This window comes from Camelus ferus, chromosome 5, assembly GCF_009834535.1.
Source record: "Camelus ferus isolate YT-003-E chromosome 5, BCGSAC_Cfer_1.0, whole genome shotgun sequence".
Taxonomy (NCBI): Eukaryota; Metazoa; Chordata; class Mammalia; order Artiodactyla; family Camelidae; genus Camelus; species Camelus ferus.
The window spans coordinates 32,782,969-32,803,483 of NC_045700.1; the positions used below are offsets into that span (position 1 = coordinate 32,782,969).

The following is a 20,515-nucleotide window of genomic DNA, read 5'->3' on the forward strand; positions in this document are numbered from 1 at the left end:
ATGATCAGATCAGATCTATGATAAATGGAGCTATATGATATTTGAAATGAGAATGTGAGTGGGAAAAAAAAAAAAACACACCGAAATCTTGAAATCTTATTAGCTTGCATGCACAATTTCCACAAATGCAGATAAAGCATATTTGGAATTCACATAATAAACCAATTTTATTTTTAATCTGTGCATTTAAAAAATTTCTAAATAGAGTTTAACTGCAGCTTTATAATACACTACGTAATATCTGTTCAGCTTACCACTAATAATATCTCAAGATGCAGTAAGAAATAAAATTTAAAACTTAATGATTTATAACTTCTGTTATTCTAATAATAGAACAGGATCCACAGATTCAATATTTATAATTATTTCAATGTATAAAATTCAATATCAACCTTAGTACTTCTGATTAACTGAATAAATTTTATAAATATAATTATTAAATGCTACATATTACTTAATCATCACACATTGCTAACATATTACTCCTGAGTTATTTCCTATATGTTAATTGCTGTTCATTATAATTGATTTATATATTTTTAATTTTCATGAATCTTCAAAAAAATGGGAAAAAAGTCAAATAAACTTATTTTCTTTATTAAAATAGTGACATTTAAGAGACATGAACTAAATATTCTATAAGAAATTGACTTTTAAAGAATTGACTGTTAAAGGGAGATTGACGTCATCATGGCAGAGTAAGAGTTTTCTATCATCTTCATCCAAAGAACACCCATTTAGACAATCCCCCATGGACAAGAGAGCATTTGGGGAGGTCCAGAAGTCTAGCAGAGAAGTTCTAGAATACAATTTTATTAAAACAAAAATACAGGACACTGGTAAAATCAAGTATATAATCAAATTCAGAATATTCTAATACTGTAGTATTAGATGTGTTAGTATGTGTTAGTATGGTGATGTGTTCACCATGTAACTATATTACAAAGGTTAAAGGATGAAAGTATTAAACATAACTACAGTTACAATAACTTGTTAATGGATACACGATATTAAAAGATATAAACGTAAAATGTTGAGGGGAGAGTAAACAGGTAAAGTGTTGTATGTGACTGAAGTTGTTATCAGTATAAAAGACTTGTATCTATAAGATGTTTTATGTAAACCACAAAGCAACCACTACAGAAGATACACAAAAGAAAAAGGGAAGTGAAACAAATCATGCACTTTAGAAAATTATCATTTCACAAAAGGCAGTAAGAGGAAGAAAGGAACAAAGGAACTACAAAGCAGCCAGTAATCAAATAATAAGATGACATTAGAAAGTCCTTTTGTATCAATAATTGCTTTGAATGTAAATGGATTAAAATCTCCAAAGGCAAAGAATGACTGGATGGATTAAGAAAATACCTGATGTTATACAGGTAGATGAAGATGATTTTTTTTTAACCACTAGATTCAGAGTAACCTGAGAGCCACTGGAAGCTTTGAATCAAGACTGCAAGTGAATTTTATAATACTAAATTTAAATATTATTAATTCTAGACCAATTTAAGACAGACCTGCATTTAATTAAGTCATGTAAACAAGTAGAGTTTACCAACATAAATAATTCTCTTGTTACAAATATTTTAAATGCAAAAAAAAAAAATTATGGGTCATTTTTTCTTTTTACCCAGAATGCCTGGTGTAGAAATAAATTTAACTGTAAATCTCACCAAAATGGAATATTGCTCAGTAAAGTTAGTCAATAAACTATCAAATAAATAGAAACTTCTATGTATGTCAGTGCCCATCAGCAAAATTTCACATGAACACACTTGAAGTTAAGCAAGTTAAGTTTATTACTTGTTGCAATGAGAGACAATACAACCATGGGGAAACATGGATATCTCAGTAAAGAGTGTTAGCCAAAAATTTTCACAGGCTTTAGAAATTGTTAGGTGACTTGGGAGTGTCTGAGGAGACAGGGGTTTGTTCTAGATTGAATACTGTGATAAATCAGAGGAAATTCCGTGAGTCAGCATCTCAAAAATTTTTTTCTGTAAGAAAGGGAGACCAGAATGAAGATAAAGTTGTAATTGGTACAGAAGTAAGCAATCACTCCTTTTATCCAAGAGAGGGGATTGTTTGGCATTTTGAGGGTAGTACAGCGACCTTGATTCTGTCTGTTCTTAGACAACATTGTGAAACCACCTAGTTTTGTCTCCTTAGGTCATAGTTTCTGAGTATCCTTTTCTGAGTTGGGTATATTGCAAGATTGCTTATGTCCAAATGGAGACCAAAATGGCCAGCTTGAACATCAGATCAGTTCCAGATACTAGATACTAATTTTACCTCTCATTAATAACAAGTCTTCTTTTCCTTTTCTTTTTTGTTGGTGGGGAGGTAATTAGGTTTATTTATTTATTTAATGGTGGTACTGGGGATTGAACCCAGGACCTGGTGCATGCTAAGCATGCCCTCTACCACTGAGCTATACCCTCCCAGTCAAGTCTTCATTTTCTTAACCCCATGGGGTGAGAACAACTAAGAAGGGTCATGTCACCTGCTGTCACAAATTACCCTTACAATTGCTGTCCATTAGACTCAAGTCACCAGTAACAGGCAGTAGTATCCATTGGTTTCTATCATTATGTATGTTACAGTGTATTGTTACGTGCTTTCTGTTTATTGGTAATTATTTTTCTTTAAAAAAGTAATTTTCATTTTGATTGTTAAACTTCTGAAAAATATAAGCAATGACTAATAAAACCAGCTCTTAATTCCACCAGGCAGAGAATTGTTAATATTTTCATGTGCATAGTGACTCAGAAATTAGTGGTGCCCAACTACAGAGTTTTTAACTTAGTTTGAAAGGGGATCCTCTAGAAAAAACTCCTGCTCATGATGAAGTGGTAGACTTATTGCTTTCTCCCATGTGTGTGTATATATATATACACACATACACATGCACACATAGTACAGAAATTTTCATCAAACTATATAGAGCTGAATAAATTTTCACCAAGTGAACATGCGCATGTAATCGCCGTTTAGATCAAGACATAATACAGCACATCCCAGGAGTCCTCCTCATGCCTCTTCTCAATCCCTCCATCACAACCTTCTAGCTCTTCGACAAATGTAACCCTAATCTGACTTCTAATGCTATAGACTTGTCTTCCTGATTTAATTTCACATAAATGTATTGTCTGTGAATAATGACTGTTTAATTTCTCATGAGCCAATCATTAAACTTTCATTTTTTTTTCCTCTTTGTCTTTTGTACTGAATGGGACCTCTGGTACAATGCAGAAGAGAACTGATGGCAGGCAGCCTGGTTTTGTTCTTAATTTCAGGGGAGGAAAGGATGTTTTTAATTGTTCACCACTAATTACAATGTTAATTGTGTTTCTATCTGTCGTCGTTTCCTTTCTGACTTAATAACTTTCTTCAATATTTACATTCCTGTCTATCTTCTAGTGATCATTTCTCTCAGGCGTTATTTGTCTGTCTTTTGCCTTCAGTTTTGAAGGATATTTTGATGAATATAGAAGTCTACTTTGCCAGTCATCGCTTTGAAGATGTTATTCCTCTGTCTTCTTTTTATCTGGCTGTTTAATTTTTTTCTTCTTCTTTTTCCTTTTGGCTGATTTCTTTTTCCTTTCTTTTCTTTTGGCTGCAGACTTGATTTTCTTCATGTTTACCCTGCTTCAAGTGCATAGCAAATCTTGAAACTATGGCTTGATATCTTTTATGAGTTTTTTAAAAATGCCCAAATATTGTTTCTTAATATATTTTTTGTGCCTCATGTGCTCTCTGCTCACCTTGGAGTCTAAGTTTGTGTATTTTATATGTTCATGCCTTGCTTTTTATATATTTTATATTTTTGATATTTTGTTTCATTTTGGTTACTTTATTCCTCAGTGTGTATAGTTTTCCATGACCTATTTTTTTCTTTGTGTAATATAATTTTAGTACTGAAGGATTTTCAGTTAAATCTATTGTGTTCTTAATTTTAATTTCTGTATTTTTAAGATCAGAGTTTCCATTTGATCTTTATAATTTTCATTTTTCTGCTGATAGTCTTCATATGTAATTTCTTGAATATTAATCACAACTATTTTAATGCTTATTTCTGTTAACTCCATTAATTGAGTCTCCAGTTAGGTCTCTGTTGTCTGGTTATTCTCCAAGGCATTGACCCATTCTTGTATTTTTGAATGCTTGGCTATTTTTTAATCACATATATTATGTATTTAAAAGCATGTAGAGACAATTTGAAGCTTTGCTGAAGTTAATTGTCCTCCGGAGGCTACTTACCTTTATTTTGTCAGACTTTAGTGTAGGGGCTGATTAATCCATTATGAAATCAGCTATCTGGTAAACCCATGACTCAGGGAAAGGGTCCCTCTTTCTTTGTGGGTTTTGAGTCCCAATTTTGCCCTTCAGTCCCATCAACTGCCAGTTCAGCTGTTGCTTTTTCCTTTGGATTCCTAGCATCTTAGTCACAGTTTGAATCAGCACATGTTTGAAGAGACAGCAAGACCAATGTAAGGCTCACCCTTATGGCTATCTTTGTCTTTTGGAATTATGGCCTGATAGTTCCTTCATAATTCTGTAACTGCAGTGGCTTGAATTTTTTTTTTTTTTTAATTTGCCATCTTTCATAGTCAGTTTCAATTAGAAAGTGCTCTGAAGCAAACTCTTCTACCATTGCTTCAAGCAATAATCTTTTGGACTCATACTTACTTTCTTCCTTCAGGGTCTTTAGTTTCAATAGATTCCACATTTAGTAAAATTTGATATGATAGTTAGCATTATAATAACAATAATAGAAGCCAGTCCCTTCTTAGAAATTCCACAAAAAAGCCCACACCTAAAATTAGTACATTAATATACAGTGCTCAGTGGGGTCCAAAGCTATAGAAATGGTGAGACAGAGGAGCAAAATCATCTGTTGCTTACATCTGAGTTATTATTGAACATCCAAGTGTCCGTGCCATAAGCCCAAAGATCTCTATAAAAACAAGGATATCAAGGAAAATTCTTTCCTGGAAAGGAGAAGATTAAAAAATACAGCTAGCATTTGTAAGCTAGTAAAGCCAAAGCCTTAAGTAAGATATAATTTTGCACTTATGTGTGTATGGAGAAGGCTGTTAGATAATAAAGATTAATATAAATATATATCTCTTCCCTCTAGAAGCTTATAATTTACATGGTGGATATAGAATAAAAGAAATGTTAATTACAAATATGGAACATTAAAAGAGAAAATCACTACGAAAATATAAGAGCAAGAATGATTCCTTAGTAGAGATGGATTTATAAGAGAAGGCTTTAAGGATTTGGTAGGATTTAAGTTCAATTTAAAACATTGGTAGGATTTAGTTTGAGATGAATAAGTTGTCATTTAACCATTGCTGGCACTTTAATACCAGAGTCTATAAGATAGTGGAAGTAAATTCATATTCTGAAGCTTTAATTTAGTCTCAAGTTGGTCTAATTTTAACTAAAAAGAGATGATGGGCATTAAGGACTTCTGCCCCAGAAAATGTGTTATATGTTCACTTCTCTCGCTCCTGCCCACTAAGTGCAAATAGACTCTCTGGAAATAATTCAAGAGCCAAACCAAGAGGAACTGTGAAAGGTGAAAGGAGGAGGCCAAAATATGTAAGGCACCTAAGAATAGAGGAATAATGTAGATGTAGGACATCTAATGAACCCCGCCCAGCAGAAAAATACAAATGACCCAGTCCCACATTATCTCAACCCCCAACCTAGTACAAGAAGGTGGCCAAGATAGACTCATTGTGTTTCTCTAGACTGAAAAAAATCCTCACCAACACCGAGTGATTCCAGCTTTACTAACTGGAGTAAGTCAGGAGTCCACTGATAAACATCCAGAGATAGAGCTGTCCTTTCCTCCTGAACTTGAGACATCCCTCACACAATGAGAGATAATGAGTGTCTGGGGATGAGACACTATCAAGGAGTAATCCCACCAAACACGCACATACTGGGAGGCTGAGCCCCACCACCAAGAATGATTTCACCACAGCAAGTAGCACAGCACAGGAAGCCTCGTGGTCCCCTGTGGTCTGAAGGACCAGGAAGCTCAGCCTGGGGCAACTCCTTCAGCTTGTTCAGGCAGCACCAGCAGATGGCAGAGGGATCCCCAGAGGCACCAGATAAACTAAGAAGACCAAAAAAGTGCTGCATGTATTTTTAAGATTAAATCATCATAGGGACAGCAACCCACAAAAGTAGATAAAGACCTGCATGCTAACCCTAAATGATATGGTTGCCTGCTAAAATAAAAGATTTAAATAGGACCCAGAATCTTCTATTAGCAAGCATGTCCAGGATACAATCAAAACTAACTCACTACATCAGGGAAACATAAATTGGACCAGAAAAGGCAATCAAATGATGCCAACACAAAATACTTTAATGTTGGGATTATCGGTAACTGTTTCTAAACAGTTATCATAAAACTGCTTCAATGAGTAACTATAAACTTTTTTAAAACAAAAAAGTTAGAAATCTCAGTGAAGAAATATGTTTTAAGGAAGAATCAAATGGAAATTATAGCACTGAAAAATACAGTAACCAAAATAAAAAACTTGATGGATGAACTCAGTAGTACAATGGAGTTGACAGAAGATAGAATGAGTAATGTTGGGGAGGGACTAATAGAATTTACCCAATCTGAGCAACAGGAAAAAACAGATTATCAAGGATCTGTGGAACAACAACAAAACATTCGATATTCATATCAGAGTCCTAGAATCAGAAGAGAAAAACAGGCTGAAAGAGTAATCAGAGAAATAATTGCTGAATACTTCCCCAAATTGATGAACAACATAAACATACTGATTCAAGAAGATGTGATAACTCCAAATATGATAAACCCAAAGAAATCCATGCCAAGACATATAATTAGACTTCTGAAAAATTAAAGATAAAGAAAAAAAATCTCGAAGCCAGCAATAAATGACAGTTACCTACAGAGGATCACCAATTCAAATGACAGATTTCTCATCTGAAATTATATATATCAGAAGAAAGTAGTACATCATATTACAAGTGTTGAAGGAAAAGGACTCTATGTATGTGTCTCAAATTCTGCATCTGGTGAAACTATCCCTCAGAAATAAAGGAGAAATAAAGGCATTCTCAGATTAAGGAAAACACAAATAATTTGTCTCCAGCAGATCTACCCTTAAAGAATAACTAAAAGAATTTCCGCAAACAGAAATGAGATTGATTAAAAAAAAAAAAAAAGAAATCTTGCAACATCAAAATGAGGAACAATAATAAGAGCAAAAATATAAATATGTACTGTAGACCATCTTTATCCTCAGGAGTTTTATAAGACATATTTCATGATTGAAACAAAAATAATAGTACCATGTAATAGCCAAGACAATGATGCTGAAAAGAGGAGAGGAAAGAACCTCAATGGCAGTCAGATTTCCAAACTTCACTTAAAGTTGTAGAAAAGTTGACACCAGTAGACTGTGATGGATCACATTTGTATTTTGTAATACTCAGAGAGACCATCAATAAAAATATAGAAAGAAACAATGAATTATTTAAGATGAAGTCCTTTTAAATTTTCATACAATCACAGGAAGGTAAGAGAGTAATGGAGGAATGAGAACCAGGAGAAATGAACAGAATCCAAATAATAAAATGGCAGACTTTGTAATAGCCAAAAACTGAAAATAACCCATATGTCTTTCAATGGGTGAATGATGGATTAATCAAACTTTGGTACACCCATGATATTTAATACTTCTTAGCAATCAAAAAAACAATAATAAATGGAAGAACTTAAGTTAAGACTTAAGAATCTCAAGGGAAATGTATTGAATCAAAAAAAGTCTATATCTAAGGATTACATCCTGTGTGATTCCATTTATATAGAGTTATTGAAATGACAAAATGATAGAAAAAGAGAACAGATTAGTGCTTGCTATGGGTTAGGACTGGAGAGGATGTGGAGGGAGATGGGTGTGGTTATAAAAACGCAAAGGATCCTTGTAGTAGAATTCTTCCGTATCTTAACTGTAATGCTGAATACATGATTTTACACATGTGGGAAAACTGCATGGAAGTAAATGCACACAAATACAAATGAATACAAGTAGAACTGAAGAAATCAGAATCAGATTGGTGAATTATATCAATGTCAATATCCTGGTTATGATATTGTTCTGTGGTTTTGAAAGATGTTACCATTAGGGGAAACTGATTAAAAGGTACACAGCATTCATTTGTAATATTTGTTACAACTGCATGTGAATATACAGTTATCTCAGAATAAAAAGTTTTAAAAATGATGAAAAATATGAGCAATTTATTTTTATCTTTAAAGAATGCAAACTTCATAAATGATTACTTTTGCTCCATACTTAAATGGGCACTTATACCTTATATTATTTTTTCCTTTTGATTAGCAAAGAATTGTGCTGTTATGCAAACTCAATGAGTCATTTCAAATGGGTATCAAATACAGTAAACACAGAAAAGTCAGATTTTCTGCATAATAGATCCATGGCACCTTGATCTTATTTATTGGCATCAAAATGATTAAAAGTTGGGTGTGTGGCTAAACTTATTGATTATAATGCCCTACATAAAAAACCCTTGGACAATAATTCTAGAAAAGACTGAGAGAATAATAAAATCTAAACTTTGGGGTTGATCATATTTCTCAAAATATTCACTGTCTCTTTATGAATCCTCTTGCTGCAGAAATATTATACACACACACACACACACACACACACAAATTGTAGAATTGAGACTTGGTCATCTGAATTGCTTTGCCAAATGGAATGTGAGTATAAAGAACATGTAACATGTACCGCTTAGGAATATTAAGAGCCATCTCATGGTCTGCTGCCTTTGTCATTTCCTAGTACCATCCTTCTAAGTTCCAAATGAAAAAGACATGCAACTGATTTATGATGGAATTGCCATAGTAGAGAGAGATAAATCTTTGTTGTTTTAATATTGCATCTTGTCATTTTTCTTAACCTAACATAACCTAGGGTGACTTCCTCATCTTAAGTACTGAGTTCATCATGGTGGTTATTTGGAAACTAAGGGCGGATTCAGGCTCATGAATTTAAGCACATCTCTGGAAGATATTTGTTACAAAAAATACATTTTCCAAGTATATTCAACTTGCAGTTGCAATAAATAAAATGTTTTAATTTAAATTGTATTTATTCTGAAAATAATTATAGCCATATTCATGGCTACCTCTTAATATTGAATATGTGTTAAAATTTTGGATATGGCAGTGGCAATTGGAATTTATTTACTAATATGAATTGAATGAACATACTTACATGTCTACTTTACAGTTTTTCATTTTCTCCTCTGTTGGATCTTTTTTTCCTATCTTTATGTTCTGTCTCTGACAGCTTCTCCATTTCTTCTTTTTGTTGTTTTAAACTACTATGGGCTGGGAAACCAATTGAATATAAAAGGCAATAATTTATGCCAATAATTATTTTGTCTGTGGAAACTCGTAACAGTCAACATCTCTTACACTTCAGTTCTTGGTTATGTTCCAGAACTTTGAAATTACTCCAAATATCTGCAACTTTATCATATATGTTAGGAATTTACATGCAAGCAATTGACTTTCTGTACATGTAATTATAGTAAGTTTTCTGATTAGCATCATTTATTTGAATATTTTCAGATGTGGAAAATTCTGAATCTACATATACAACCAAGGGACGTGTTCAAATCTTAGAATTTGAGATCAATTCCTTGAGGATTGGGATCCTTAAAAATTTTTTTTCATGTAAAAATGTTCATGCTTCAGTATAAATTATCAACATTTAACTTATGAATCTAATCTAATAGAGGAAATCATACTAAGTATCACATTAGCGGAGAAATGTATGTTAGGCTAAGCAAATTTAGATCTTTTGGTGTGAACTTTTAAACTAAAAGAATAAATGAACTATGGACAAGTAATCATTAAGATTTGATCAGAAAAGTTAACTAAAAATCCTATTGACATCCTTCTTTATTTCTTTGTCTTAAATTCATTTATTTTCAATAAGCATTATATGCATTTCTTTTTCAGTTACTTTATCTCCAATTCATATCTTTCTTTCTCATTCTGACACACTTTACACAATGCCATATATAAAGTCAATTCACCAACAGTACCTTCCTGCAAAGCTCTGGTGTCCAGTCTTTCCTTAGTAACAATATTTGCTTTGCTGTATATTTATGTGCACATCATTCAGCAAAGCTAAGCAGTGAATTTGGGAATTGACACTGTCATGATGACATCAATAAGAGAAGATGAGATGCTGAAAATTAATTTCAACTACTGCAGGCTTTGAAAGCATGATGTCTCTTTCATCCATTCGACAAGACTTAACTTAATAGCATTTTAATGTTTTTAAACCTAAGGTGAATGATAAAACTAAAGCTTGGATAAAATTTTAGGAGGAAAAATGGCAAGCACATTGAGTCACTTGTGTGACAGTATTCTGTGAAGTATAAATGTGCAAATGGAAAGTATTATTTGAATCCATATATAAATCTCTTGCCAAAAAATATACTTTCTTAATGAAAGAAGATGAGGGGAATTAAATACCATTTTAAACTGCTGAATTCATTGAATTCTCTTTATTATAATAAATTCAGATTCACAACTTGAACTTTCTAATCCTTCCCCTATGATTTTCCTGCTCAGAAGTCCCTTTGCAATAATCAACCAGAATTACCCAATTTTCCCCCCAAGATCTCTTCATCCATGTTTGCTCATCCTTAAGATACAGAATAATAAAGAAGTTCTGAGGGGTTAGAAATAGACTGTGTTAGGCTGTAAATAATAGATAAAATACTTTTACTGTGGCTTAATTCATGGAGAAGAAATTTTGAGATTTGTGAAAACATATTTTCTTTTCAGTGCATTGAATTTTAAACTTGACACACTTGTGTTGTTTCGTCTCCTTTTTTCCTCTCTCTACTGATTTTTAAATAAATCCTTTCCACTTTTTCAATTTTTTGATTTGTCTTTTAGGAAAACATCATATCATTATCAAAACTGTAATAAGTATGTATGATGCTGGAGCGAAAAGGTACATTTTTCCACAATAGGAATAATACGATTTGATTTCCTTTTCATTATGGATTATACTGATCAGTTCCCCTTCTCTACTCTTACTAGCTGTACTTGGGGTTAGAAATGGACATCCTATGCCTCTAGTTTTAATGATCATCAGAAACCTGACCTTTCAGACTAATTACATTAAAGCTTTACTTTAGTGAGAAGAGGACAAAACATAGGCTGCCATGGTGAGATTATGGGAACATTAATATTTAGTAAAACATGCTTCTTTATATAAAGTGTAATTTTCCCAAGTAAGAAAAATTGCTACCTAAGCAATCATTTTTTCTATTTTATTTAATGCATACATACTATTTATCTCTTTTAAGGAACAAATTTAAAGGCAAACATAAAGGGCAATTTCTACATACTTCCCAAGGAAGCATAAAATTATACTTCTAATTGTTTTACATATTCCTTGCATAATGATTATTTATAACTTAACTAAAGCATTATTCTTTTTCAAAATACTTTATGAAAGTGTAATCCACTGACTCTCAAAAAATCCATAGAAAAATTCAAAGATTTTCTCAAATGTCTCCTTTTAAACTGGCAACAATGCATGTCTATAGGGAGGGAAATTGGATGTCCCAGAGGTAGTGGGGGGGGGGGGACGACTTTCTTTTCATTATGTATCCTTTGATGCCTTTCTAATTTTGTACCAGGCACACACTGCCTATAAAATTTAAAAAAATAGTAAATAGTAATAATTAGGCTGGCCAACCCTGCAAAAGAAATTCCACTTTATGTAGTTTATAATAAACTAAGCAAAATGTTTAATTTTACTAATGAGTCAGAGAAGAAGGGGGAGAAGGATTCCTGGAGAGAAGTAGAACATGATGAATTGTGGTAGAAGAACCAGCGAGATGGTGAGAAGCTGGAATGGAGTTTAAAAGATGATCTCTGAAGTAGTCGGAGTGGTGGTGACATGATATTTTATAAACAAGGCTATTTAAGGTAAGTTGTTCCCAGTATCCTCCTCCCCGTCTGCCTGCCTTGTATCAGATAGTCTTTTTCTAACTGCAGATACTGTGACTTTACTAAGAAATAAAGTCCACTTCTGCTCTCAGATAGTGCCTCCAACATCTCCCTTTCTGCTCTGTTACCTTTGACTTGATTGGTTTGACCTGTATCAGGAATGTTAAGCTTGGTTAGCTGAGGCCACGTGATTATCCTTGAATCTAGGCTGGAGAGAGTTTACTGAAGTCTATGGCTTGAATATTGAAGATGCTACATCTAGATACTGGTCCCCCAAAACAGGAAGTGAAATGCTGTGCAAACAAAAATAGTGAAAATTTATTTTATTTAATAAATTTATATTATAAATAGCTGACTTGTCTAAAATGTATTTGGGGAAACTGTAGGGAATATGAGTTTGTTCCACTTGAGCTAATTGGCAGAAAAGAGAAGGGATACTTATATGTAAAATGAGAGAGGCTACCAATTTAGCAACCATTAGAACTCAGAACAACAACAAAAAAATCCAGAGGAAGTCTAACCCCATAAGAAAAAACCTGAGGATTTGGGCCACAAATTTGTCCCATGAACACAAAGTTTTTCTGTAGGACGGTGTGTAATATCACAGGACTGTATATCCTCGATAATCCAGGAGACATAATTAAAAAATTCATGAAACCCACAACTATAATAAAATTATGCTTAAGGATTCTACAGTAAGTTTAACATTCTTGGGGATGAATATTTGGGTTTAACTCTGTTAGATGTAGTTTTTCTTTTTTTTTTTTAATAGGTGGGTATGTACAAACAGCCTCAGGCAAATACATCACAGACCTGAGGGAAAAAACAAAAGAAAACAAACAAACAAAAAAACCTAGATCAAAGTGTAATCTTTTCCCAGAACACTCTCTACCTAGGTGAATATCTTGATGAGTAACTTTCTTTTCATGTAAGGAGAACAGGTATATTAGGTCTAGAGTCTAAGAAATGGACTTTAAATGTAGGATAATCTTCATAGCCTTTTCTGTCCTTCTCAAAATGCTCTTAAATAGCTTGTATTGCCCTTTTTTTTCTTTATAAAATGAATTAACTGTAGTGGAACTACTTCAAATAGGAAAAATTATTTTCTGATCAAGAAAGCAAGAGTAGTGAAGAAAGTTATAGTCATTTTAGTTAATCCTGAAAACTAGAAGTAGGGAAGGATAATTAAACCCTGTCCGTAATTGGAATCCTAGCATTTTATATTTGCTGTCTACAGTGGGTGGTCAGACTGCCATTGTGTGGATTCAGTTTCTACAGATTTGCAGTCAGTATGCAAGATGGGAAGCGATCAGGCCTCAAGAGTGACTTCTGGGTCTAAGATCACCGGCATATACCAGCTCTGTGACCTTTGGGAACTTCTTCTAATGTATTTTGAGTCTGTCTCTTTTCCTGTCAAATGGTGATTGCTCTAACTTTAACTGTTACGTAGGATGTGTGGTAGTATTATGTAGTCCTTTAAATTTTTTTCTTTTTATTTTAGAACAACTTAAGATTTACAAAAAAACTACGAAGTTATTACAAAGTCCCATATATAGCATGGAGGGGTGGTGGTAAATTTTCCTTTCCAATTGGATCCTCTGGGCTGGAAACAGTTTAACAAGTATCTTTGGCTGAGTCTACATTTCCATGGTAGATCACCCTGTACAAATGGTTTTGTAGACCCGATTTATAGCGATTTATGCACATTATGTCTTCAACAGCTGAGACTATCACTTCTACCTTCTCTGTCACTGGAAGAATCATGCAGGCTCTTTTTAGCAAATTGGATTCACGAAAACCTATAGATCATTTTGATTCAGCTGCATACATACAGGCTCAGCCTGAATCTGAAAGCTTTATTTCTTTAATTGGGCCTAAATCCCTTTTTTGTCACTTTTGCACCAGGAGAAATGCAGTGGAAATTCTAAGAGTCCAGAGAGAATGAGACTCTAATTAAAAATGATTTGAGAACCAAGCAAATCTATTAATTAAGTTGCCATAGATCAGATCCAACTGAATATCTGAAAAAGATTTTTATATTCACATCTTGTTAGTTGAGCTTTGGGGCAAACTGTATTCCCTAAAGATTTTGATGCAAGAATGTTTTCTTAACACTTTAATATTATTCTGTTTGTGGATGTAGTTATGTGAATAATATTTGTGGCATAGAATAATAATTTTGTGTATATTAGGAATTTATTTCCAGCAACTGAAAATTCTGGGCAAACCCAATTTTGATGCATAATTCATCTATATCAAGTCCACATAATGTGCAAATCAAAGTAGAGATACAGATAACCAGAAGTAGAGTGTAGAATGGCATAAATCCTATGAAGAGGGAAAAGAAAAACTGTTCAAAGTGAGTAACAGTTTTTCACTAGCTGGAGCATTAAGATAAGGTATCATGGCCGAGATAAATTGAGCTGGATTTGGGGCCGGATGATGGAGAATACTGGATGCCAGACTAAGGGGTCTGGAGGCTAACTTTTGTAAGTTTTAAGCAGAGTAGTGACGTGATCAGTACGATGCTTTTAGGAAGCACACAGGATAGGTTAAGAGGCCAATGGTCTATAGTAGTAAAGTCTCATCTAGGCAGGTGCAACTTCAAAGGACAGTATCTGAATTTGGGAATCCTTTTTGTTTCATTGATAGGATGATGATTCTAGCATTTGTGGGTAAGGGCCATAGATACAAGACATTCTGTCATGGGTAAGACAACTTCAAACAAGAAATGATGGTTTCATATTCCACACAACTTTCAAATGCTTTGATGGATAGTGTACATTAAAAACCTATTTAAAACCTATTTTTTTAAATGTAAATCCAAATAAAAATACTTCTGCCTGGCTTTAATGGCATTGAATTTTCTACAAATAAATATAATAAGGAAATTTAGGAGTGATTAGTAACCTGACTCATATGACTTTGTATTAATATTTGAAAATATTTATTTCTTATGGATTTAGTATTTATTCCAGTATATTGACTACAAATGATATATATCAACATTTCTTAGTTGTATATTTCAGGCTGAGTTTTAAAGATATGTTATAAATAAGTTATCAGCATAGCTAACCTGCCAACACTTTTTATTTTATGAAACAATGAAATGTTAAGTTGAACAGAATATTTCACAATGAAATATGCTGATAAAGTTAGCAAAATATACTTCCAAAATTTAGAGAAACTTTTGAAAACTCTATATTTTTATTTTAATGTTAAAAGAAAAATAACCTCATCATTAAATAAGGGAAAAGAGATTGTTTAAGATTAGGACAAATGAGTATAGCATATGCTAAGCTACATATTACTAAACAATTAAACTTATCAGCTATGAGAGGTTATAAGAATGAGAGAAGTCCAAATAATACATTTTCTCTTACCCCATTAAGAAATAATTCTGTTTCAAGAAAGACTGATGCAATAGCAAAATATGTGAAAAATCAATTGTATGATGAACTGCAATTAAGCGCATTTTCATTACAATCACGAGAACATCATGTGTCAGTATGATGCTTTCCTGCTCACATATCTTGTCTCCATAAAGTGAAAAGTATTAAAATTTATTTTCAAAAATATTGAGAATGGTCACCAAATGTCTGACAATACTTATGACTTACGTTATGGACAACGTATTTGACTTTCCAAATGTCACTGCGTGTACAAACTGATGGAGCACCAGCTGTGGCTGGTAAGCAGAATGGTAGCAGTCATAAAGGAGTCACAACTGGTTACCATTTATTGACATATCTTAGAAACCTGGATTCTTACATCAAGACCACAAATTGCAAATGTTCTTATTGTTATTGTTAATAAAATTAAGAGTAGCATATTAACAAAAGACGAATTCGTAAGTGGTAAAATGGCATGTGAAAAATATGTATGAACATTTTTCTCACACAAAAGGCAAATGACTATCCAAAGGAATTGCTTAAAAAAATAATTTTGCTATTTGAGATGATTGTAAGACATATAATAATACAAAATCAAAGATCAAAATTAGTATATTTTGATCTGATGTGACATGCCTTTCAGATACATTTTAAAATATGATTCTAAAACTGCAAAATGATGAAATCAGTATTAGAGAAGGGAATTAGTATAGAATTAGTATCATAACATTTAAAATTAACATTGCTTTCTTAGAATTATCACAATGTATTATTTTTACAGCAATTAAATAAAGATAGGATTAAAAATACTGCTTTTCCTTACATACTATTAAAGTATATGATGATTGATTTTTAAAATGTGTATGAAATTTCAGTACCTGATTACATGATCACAACATTTGAAGTATTGTATAACATGCTAATGAACATTTTTAGGAAGATATAATTAAGTTGTAAAAACAGTAAAGATTTTAAAGCTGAAGCCAGTTGGATTCATCAAATTACAAAATGTTTTAGGATCCATTAAGAGAAGAACACTCAGAAACATTTCCTAGGCAAAAAAAGAAAAAAACCATTATAAATAAAAAAAACACGTGCAATGAATTCATGTTACTGTAATATTTATGTAAATTCACATGCATATTTTCAGCATGTAGTAATAAGTATGATACTTTGAGAAAATTCTTTATGCAAACAATACCAGTATCTTATTTTATCTGTACCATGGGGTTTTGAGATGGCAACAAATAGTTAAGAATATCACTTTTTGTGACATTATTAGAAAGCTTTCTTTAACAATTCCAAGTATAGCTAGCAATCAGTTTGATTTTTGCTACTCAAGGGGAGGAAAACATGATGAAGTTCAGTTTAAAATGCTTTATTTTATAATGTGATAAAGCTTTCTTCCTGTAAATCCATCAAATGATCTTATATAATCCTTTAAGCAGCAACCTCTAGTATGAGTCTATTACTTACAATTCTTTCCTGAACACTAGGGAAATAAATTTGAAAGATCCTTATTCAGTGTATGAAACCTTATGAATTTATTTGGACTACTGCATTTGGACCACCTCATCCTTCAAGCAATTTACAGTACTAATTCTTGGATTAATAAATAAAAAGTGACTTTTCTAGTCTCAAAAAGCCTATCACCAGTAATAGCTCTCAATATTTTATTATAAATTTAAAAATACTTGATATATATGAGCATTAGAGGATATGGTTATAATATTACAGCAAGAATTAGGGTAAGTATTTAAATAGTAAAGGATTCATTGTTGTTATAATAGTTGAATAGCAAGTGCTCATTCATAATAAAATATGCTAAAAATTTAGAACATGCCATATGTTCTTTTTGTTAATTTTCTATGTACAAAAAGAATAAAGGTGGATTTTCAGCATCTTGTTATTTTTATATTTTTTCTTAATTATTTTCTAATTTAGAAATGTAACTTTAGTAACAAAGTAAATTGAAGCTAGCAGGAGATTCATGTTGTAGTATTTGTTCTGCTACTAACCCCATGTAGGATATATATGTGTGACTTTACTTCTGTAAGCTATAATTTTTTCATTGTAAAAAATGAGCTCTTAGACTGGATCATATCTACCATTCCTTCCATCTCTATTTTATGCTTCTGTAGCTGCATACTGGTTTGCTAAGCGAATCAGAGAATTATATAATATTCAGCAAGTAGGGTGTGCTAGTATACTACTGCTTTTTCTTATTTTGCAGTTATTCTACTATTATGATGATTTTCATACTCCATGATCATAATATTCATCTCCAGACCATTCTTAAAAACAGAACCTTAGTAAAACAGAATCCCTAGGGGAATGATCTGAGACTCTGCATTTTTAAAACTACCAAATGATTCTTATAATTATGCATGTTTGAAAAATACCGAGTTATGATATTGGACACCAGGAGGAATTATATGATACATTAGAAAATTTTTGCTTGTAAATGATGGAAAATCCAACTTAAATTGGTTTAAGCATCCTAAGAAAAGAAGCATTTATTGAATTACTTAATAGAAAAGCCCTGGAATAAAGTATTGTTTAGTCTCTAGAAAATCCAGGGCTCATATGATGTCACCAGGGTCTGATTTCTGTTTCTATGTGTGTACACTAGTGTGTTGCTTATGATTCTGCTTTCCTCTGTGTTTATTCATTCTCATACATGCACTGCACTTGAGAGCCCTAGTTGCAGTCTCCTGAATTTCCAGGCTTGTTTTCATACTGCTTTAGGGAACTGGAATAAACAAACATCTTTACTAGTCACTCCACAAAATCCCTAGATCAGTGCTGATTGCTTTTGATTGATGCACATTCCTGTCTGGGCAGAATGGAATGCAATGCTCTGTTGGCCAGGTCTGCATCACATACTCATCCCTGAAACATCTGCTTCACAGAAATATAACAGGATTAGATTGGAGTAGAGAATATTTCCTGAGGGAATATCAGGTGTTAACAGAAGAACTGATCTTGGGCAAGAAGACATTAACTATTCACTACATGTGGATAGATTGCTCAGAGACGTCTCCACTGTCCAGGGAAAGTCATGGATCAAAGTTTCTTCAGCCAGCTAAATAGGAATATGCCCTGTCCTATACTAGATGTCATCACCACTTCTCATCAATACATTTTTATTCAGTTAGGTCCAAGTTCAGTGAAAATCGTTCCCATCTCCTGTTTCTCCCCAGTGCTGCAGCTCTGATCCAAAAAGGAGGAGAAAGCGGGGGGGGGGGGGGGGGGGGGCGCGGAGGAAGGAGGAGGAGGAAGAAGAGAAGTGAAAGCACTTTGCTCAGTAAATCACTGGGAAAAATTTATATTATGCTGTCAAAGTTTTGCAAGTAAAAGGTAAAATGTAAAAACACATGCCTTTGTTGTTACACCCTAGAGTCCAGGAGCTTTAACTTCATTTTCCAAATTTATTTCAAAGGGTAAAAACCGTAAACTTTTTTATTTAAAATTTCAGTCATGTTTAATAATGGAAATTGAAAAAGGTAATATATTAAGATATTTACATTTCTGGACATCATTCTGCACACTAGTCTCTTCCTAACATTGAAAATATTCCTTTCTTTTGATTTCTAAATATAATCCATTTTCTAGGTAGAAACATTTAAAAGTGTTAATACTTTGAAGCACATAAAGACAACTTATTTATTATGTTAACCTGGCAAATAATCCATCCACCTCTTATTTTAACTAAGTTCATCATATATTGATAGCATTTTAATTTCTAGCTTGAAGAGGACCTGTGCAAGCAATTCTCTAAGTGACACGATAACAATATGTTTGGAGACTTCTGGATGTGGCTAGGATGGAGTAAGCAGAGGCCACCCTACCTCTCCATAGACCACAACTTGAAATGCTGGGCACAACTCATGAAGCAAATACCTGAGAGCCCTGAAAAGAAAATAAGAGAGGGTGGGTTAGGGAGGGAAATCAAAACTCAAGGAATGACCAATGCAGTAATGTTTTCTCGGTTACTTTTCTCTCTCCTATACTCTAGCTTAAAATCTAAGAATAATTCAGTGTTTGCCAGGGACTGGGGAAAGGGGATTTGATTAAAGAGGACAGTAGTAGGAAACTTTTTGTGGTGAGGAACTTGTTCGGTTATCCTCATTATAATGGTGGTTACATGACAACTATGTATTTGTCAAAAAGTACAGAACTGCACACTACAAACTTTAATATATCTGTATATAAATTAAATGTAAAATAAATATATTACTTGACAAGTTTTCCCCTGCTTGTTACATCATAAAGTCAGTAGACATATAGCATAGAGAAAAAATAATATTATATATCTGGTGAAGATTGCTCATTTATTTGGGTAATATTACATCAGTTACAGTCAAATTATTTTGTTTTTAATTCTTATTGAAGTGTGGTTGATTTGCAATGTGATTTCAGCAAAGTGATTCAGTCAAACATACATATATATATATTTTTTCAGATTCTTTTCTATTATATGTTATTACATATAGTTCCTTGTGCTATACAGTAGGTCCTTGTTGTTTGTCTGTTTTATACATAGTAATATGTGTTCATCTCTTAACTCCTAATTTATCCCTCCCTACCCTTTCCCCTTTGGTAATTAACATAGTTTGTTTTCTATGTCCCTGAGTCTGTTTTTGGTTAATTACAGTCAAATTCTCATTCAAGAAACTACTCATTCACTCCACTCCATCGCCACATGCAGAAAGGCTGCTTTTACTGATCTTTTACATAACACCTCTCAGTAAATCACAATTTCAATGTTTAATACTATTTGATGACAGTGCAACAATTTTTAAAAATCAAAATTTATTTTATAGCCACTTATAACACTTTCATTTAATATTTTTATTGTTATTTTTCATATATTTTATTGAAGTATAGTCAGTTTACAATGTTGTATCACTTTCCGGGGAACAGCATAATGCTTCAGTCATACATGAACATACAAAAAGAATATGAAAACAAATATAACACTTTTAAAACTTATCATCTAGAATATTTCAGTAAAGTTGCCCTTGAAATTTGGTATGTTTGTGTGTGT

General features: G+C 32.8%; 1 pseudogene; it reads right to left on the reverse strand.

Annotated features, from left to right (window-relative positions):
• Positions 1–5,928: 5,928 nt before the first annotated feature.
• Positions 5,929–20,515, reverse strand: part of LOC106730834 — a 128,657-nt pseudogene continuing 114,070 nt past the window's right edge.